The following is a 6,000-nucleotide window of genomic DNA, read 5'->3' on the forward strand; positions in this document are numbered from 1 at the left end:
GAAGTAAGGCGTCTATTGTCAATACTGTACTGGGCATTTACTCCCAGAGTACCTTGTTTGACTCTCAGAATCATAGGATATGTGAAGCTCATAAATAAGGCGTTCGATTCTGAACTATACTTGTAACGCTGCCGTTCGGAGTTACAATCGATCTTATAATTCATATATGAAATTAAGGTGTCTGTCACTAAGGTGTAAATTAATTTGTTCCGCTGAACACGAAGTAATACTCCTGATACATCGGATGAGGGTTTCGTTGGGTGAGGTCATCATTTAGATCTTTGACTTTATATCAATGGGTAAAGTTCTACAACGTTTGGACGTTCCGCATTAATATTCAAACCGTGAATTAGAGTACCTATCGCCAATACCGGTCAGCGGATTCACACCCGGAATACCTGGTTTTACTGACGGAATCAGAGGAAGGGTGATGCGATTGACTGAAATGTGCGACTCTCAAAAAGGTGGAAATGTTCCCAAATGGCATGACACTTGATCTTCCGATTCATACATGAAATTGAAGTTCCCGTGTCCAAAACGTTTACTACTTTGTTCCTATGAACACGGTGTAATACCCTCGATACAGAGGGTTAGTCTTTCGGAGTGTAAGGTCATCGGTATAACGTTTTACTTTATCGGAATTGGTAACCGTCTTAAAAGGATTGACGCTATTCGTCAATATTTATACCGTGAAATATGGTACAAATTGCCAATACTGTTCAGCGGATTTATTCCCAGAATAATTACTTTGCATTTAGGAACCATCGGATAGGCGAAGCAATTGACTTAACCTTTCGTCTCTCACATAATGTGGAAACGTTCTCGAACGGATTGACCCTCGATATTCTTATTCATACACGAAATTAAGTTGCCCGTCATTAACATTTATACTAGTTCGTATCTCTGATCGAGTAGTTATGCTACCGATACAGCGGGTTAGGTCCACGAAAAATAAATGCCCTCGGTGGAAAGCTTCACACTCTACGTATTGGTAAACTTCTACTACAGTTTGACTCCGAACATTGCCAATACTATTGCGAATACTGATCAGCGGATTTACTCCCGGAATACCTGATTTGCCTTCCCGAATCGCAGGATAGGTGAAGCCATTGACTTTTCCGTTCGTCTCTAAAATGAGGTGGTAACGTTCTCGGAAGGTTTGACGTTCGACCTTCTAATGCACATATGAAGTTAAGGTGCCCGTCACTGAAATGGAGACTCATTTCTTTATCTGAACTCGGACGGTAATATACTGTTACGATATTTTCGATTTTTTTTTTAAATTTCAAGGTTTAATTTCAGAAATTGAATCGTACATGAAAAGTGCCTTTGGAATTAGTTGAGCATACGTTTGTCACAATATTTTATTATATTTCCAGTTGTATTATATGATTGGCTCCATATGTACCTTTGCTGCCGTACGATACCACTGGAGTCGTCTTGTGGTTGCGTTCGGTAGATGGGAACGACACAACTTGATGGTCATCCGAAAATACTATTGCCTCGATATTGTACCGTACGCATCTTTCCCCAGTTTTCCGTTTACTTATATATACTGTAATTTAAAATTATTATATTTTCGATATAATACAAAATTCTAACTTTTTATCTTAATTATTTGTATTTCTTTGTAAAAGTTCCTCTTGAATTAGTTGAGCTTACGTTATACCAGCATTTTGATAAGCTTGTTGCTATTTTATAATATTGCCTGCATACGTACCAACCCAGCCGGAGCAAGACGACTATCGAGGTCTTGTAGTTGTACACGGCAGCTCGAAGCGGCTTTACTGTATGGTTTCAGTTAATTCCATATCCTTTATTTTGTATCATATGCATTCTGCCCCAGTTTCTATTTTTTTTATAGATACTGTAATTTACAGTTGTTATATTTTCGTTTTTCTTCGAAATTTCAAATTTTATGTAAAAGAAATGTATTTCTTACTAAAAGTGCCGTTGAAATTAGTTGAGCGTACGCGTTTATGACATTATCTTGATAAAGACATTGTTATTTGATATGATTGTCTGTATATGCACCTACGCTGTCCTGAGCTACACGACTGGCCGGGGCTTGTAGTTGCGTTCGGGAGATCGGAGGTATAATACTGTATGGTCTATGTTAATTTCTTTAACCCTTCTTTCAAACCATATGCATTTTTTCCCCAATTCTCCCATTTATACACACATACTGTAATTTAATGTTATAATATTTTCGATTTTTTCCAAATTTTCATTTCTCGTTTGAATAAATTGTATGACTTAGTGAAGGTGTCTTTGCAATTTGTATAGTTTACGTTCATGATATTATCTCGTTACCCTCATTGATACTTCATATGATTGGCTGTATGAGCAAGTACTCTTCCAGACCGACATTGCTGGAGTGGTATTGTAGTTGCGTGCTGTAGATCGGGATGGCATATTGTATGGTCATTGTTAATTACTTTAACAATAAGATTGTACGGTTCGCATTCTTTCGCAGTTTTCTATTTATTTCAACATACTGCATTTTATTCGTGTGTTATTTCCGATTTGCTTCAAAATATCCAATTGTTAGTATCAAAAATTGTATTTCTCAGTAAATGAGTCTTGGGAATTGTGTGAGTGTACGTTTATGGCAATATTTTGCTAATTTTATTGTTGTTTTATATGATTGCCTGTATGCGTACTTACGCATCCGGTGCGACAAGACAAGAGTGGACTTGCCGTTGTGTTCGGCAGATCGGAGGGACAATACTGGCTGGTCTTTCTTAATTTCTTTAATCATGGTATTGTAACGTAGGCGTTTTGTTCTCTTTTCTGTTTAATACTACATACCGTTATTTACTGCTTTGAAATTCTCAATTTCTCAAAAAATTCCAAATGGCAATTTCAAAAATTGTATTTCTTAGTAAAAGTGTATCTGGAAATTGTTGAGTGTACGTTTATGCCAATATTTTGTTATACATATCGTTATTTTATACGGTTGTCTGTATACGTACCTACGCTTCCGGCACGACACAGCTGGATTTATGCTGTAATTGTGTTCACATGATCGGAGCTACGCTGGTGTATAGTCTTTGTTAATTTCTATAAACCCTATGTTGTAGCGTTTGCGATCTTTCGCTGATTTATATTTACTTCTATGTACTGTAACTTACTGTTTTCGTATTATCAATTTTTCCTCCAGAATTATCAATTTCTAGTTTAAAAAATTGAATTTCTCGGTAAATGTGTCTTTGGTATTACGTGAGTGTACGTTCATGATATATTGATAAATTTAATGTCATTTTAAATGATTGTCTCTATACGCACGTACGATACCATGAGCGACACAACTGGAGTGTTCTTTCAGTTGCTTTCCGTAGATCGAGGCGGCACTACTCGATGGTCTTCGTTAATTTATTTAACCCTGATTTTGTACCGTATACATTTTTTCCCAGTTGTCCATTTATTTATGCATACTATAATTTACTGTTGTGATATTTTCAATTTATTTTTCATAATTTTCAATTTTAATTTCAAGAAATTGTACTTTCCAGTAATAGTGTCTTTGGACTTAGTCGAATATTCGTTTGTGACATTATTCTGTTAAACTCATTGTTATTTTACATGATTGTCTCTATCCGAACCTACGGTGCCAGTGTAACACGACTGGCGATGTCTTGTAGTTGCACACGGCAGAGCAAAGCAGCAGTACTGAGTGATCTTCGTTAATTTCTCTAACTTAGATATTGCACCGCATGCATTTTTTCCAGTCTGCATTTATATATATATTTCTGATTTGCTGTTACGATATTTTCAATTTTCTTCGATATTTTCTATTATTCGTTGAAAAAATTATGTCAGATAGTGGAAGCGTCTTCGGAATTTGTTGAGTTTACATTTATGACATTATTATGTTGATCTTATTCGTATTTAATATGATTGTCTGTATTTGCACATACGCTTCCGGAGTGACTCGACAGTTGCGGTCTTGTAGTTGCGACCGGTAGATTGGAGCCACACTCTAGTATGGATTTCGTTAATTTGATTAACCTCAATATTGTACTGCAAGCATTCCATCTCGAATATATATTTATTTCTACATACTGTAATTAACAGCTACCATGTCTTCGATTTTTCTCATAATTACCAGTTTTTAATATTAAAAAATATAGTTTTTAGGAAAAGTGACATTGGAGTTAGTACATTGTACTTTTATGGCAATATTTTCTCGAACTTACTGTTATTTTATACAAATGTCTGTAATTCATATCTACGCTTCCAGAGCGACACGACAGGAGTGGTCTTGCAGTTGCCTGTGGTACATCGGAGCGGCAGTATGCATAGTCATGGTTAATTCCTTCATCCATCATTTTGTACCGTATGCACTTCCTCGCAGTCTACCCTCATGTTATACATATTGCAATGGTCTGTAACAATACTTTCGATTTATCTCACAATTTCCAGTTCTTAATTTCAAAAAACGTGTCTCGTAGTAATAGTGTCCTTGCAATTATTTTGTTAAACATACTGTTGTCTTACACGATTGTCTGTATACGTACCTACGCTTCCTCTGCAACAAAACTGGTGTGGTTTTGCAATTTCGAAAGCTAGATCGGCGCGGCATACTGGTAGGCCTTCGTTTATTTCGTTAAACTTGATTACGTACCGTTGCCGTTTTTTCCAGTTTTCGATTTTCTTATACATACTGTAATTTACAGTTATGATATTTCCAACCATTATTCAAAACTTCAAACTTTTTATTTTAATAATTGCATTTTTTAGGACAGGTGCCATAGAATTAGCAGAGTGAACGATTATGACAATATTTTGTTAAATTCATTGTTACTTTATAGGATTGTCTCTATATGTACCTACGCTGCCGAAATGTCGCGCCTGGACTGGTCTTGCAGTTTCGTATGGTCGTTCGGATCGACATTACTGCATGATCTCCGTTAATTTCATTAAACTTGATATTGTACCGTATGCATTTTTACCCAGTCATCCATTTAATTATGCATACTTTAATTTAGTGTATGATTTTTTCGAAATATATCAAAACTATCAATTTTTATTATAAAAAAATGTATTCATTAGCAGAAGTGATTACGGAATTATTTGTGTGCACGCTTATGACAATATTATGATAAATTCTTTGTTATTTTGAGTGATTGATGGTATACGTTCCTACGCAGCCAGAGAGACACGACTGGCGACGTCCTGTCGTTTCGTGAGACAAATCGGTGGGGTGGATGATCATCGTTAATTTCTTAATCCATAATATTGTACCATATGCATTCTTTCGCAGCTATCTTTGTATTTTAACATGCTGTAATTTACAGTTATTATATATTCGATTCATTTCTAGAATTTCGTAATTTTTGTTTAAAAAATTGTATTCCTCAATAAAAGTGTCTTTGGAATTAGTTGTGTGTACGTTTATGCCAATATCATGCCGAAACATATTTTTATTTTACATTATTGTCTTTGTACGTACATATGCTTCCGGGGCGACACACCTGTTACGGCCTTGGAGTTGCGTTCGGCATATCGGACCGACACTACGGTATTACCTTAGTCAATTTCTCTAACCTTGATATTGTGCTGAATGCATTCTTTCGATATTCACTATTAATTCCAACATTCCGTGAGCTACTGTTGTGATACTTCGGATTTTATTCAAACCCTCCAAACTTTCATCTCAGAAATTGTATTCTTTAGGAGAAGTGAAAACATCATAGCAGTAACATACAGTATGTACAAATAAACGAAAAACTGGGAAAGAATGATTGCGGTTCAATATGAAGCTTAAAAACATTATCGAAGACCAGCCAGTAGTCTCGCTCCGTTCAGTCATACGCAACTACAAGGCCTCGCCAGTCGTCTCTCGCAAACAGCGTAGGTACATACACGGGCAATCATACAAAATAACAATTAGTTGAACAGAATAATGTCATGCGGGTACAGTGAACTAATTCCAAAGTCACTATTCCTAGGACGTACATTTTTCTAAGATAATGATTGAAAATTTTGAAGTAAAAT

This window comes from Lasioglossum baleicum, unplaced genomic scaffold (genome assembly GCF_051020765.1).
Source record: "Lasioglossum baleicum unplaced genomic scaffold, iyLasBale1 scaffold0079, whole genome shotgun sequence".
In the NCBI taxonomy this organism is placed as follows: Eukaryota; Metazoa; Arthropoda; class Insecta; order Hymenoptera; family Halictidae; genus Lasioglossum; species Lasioglossum baleicum.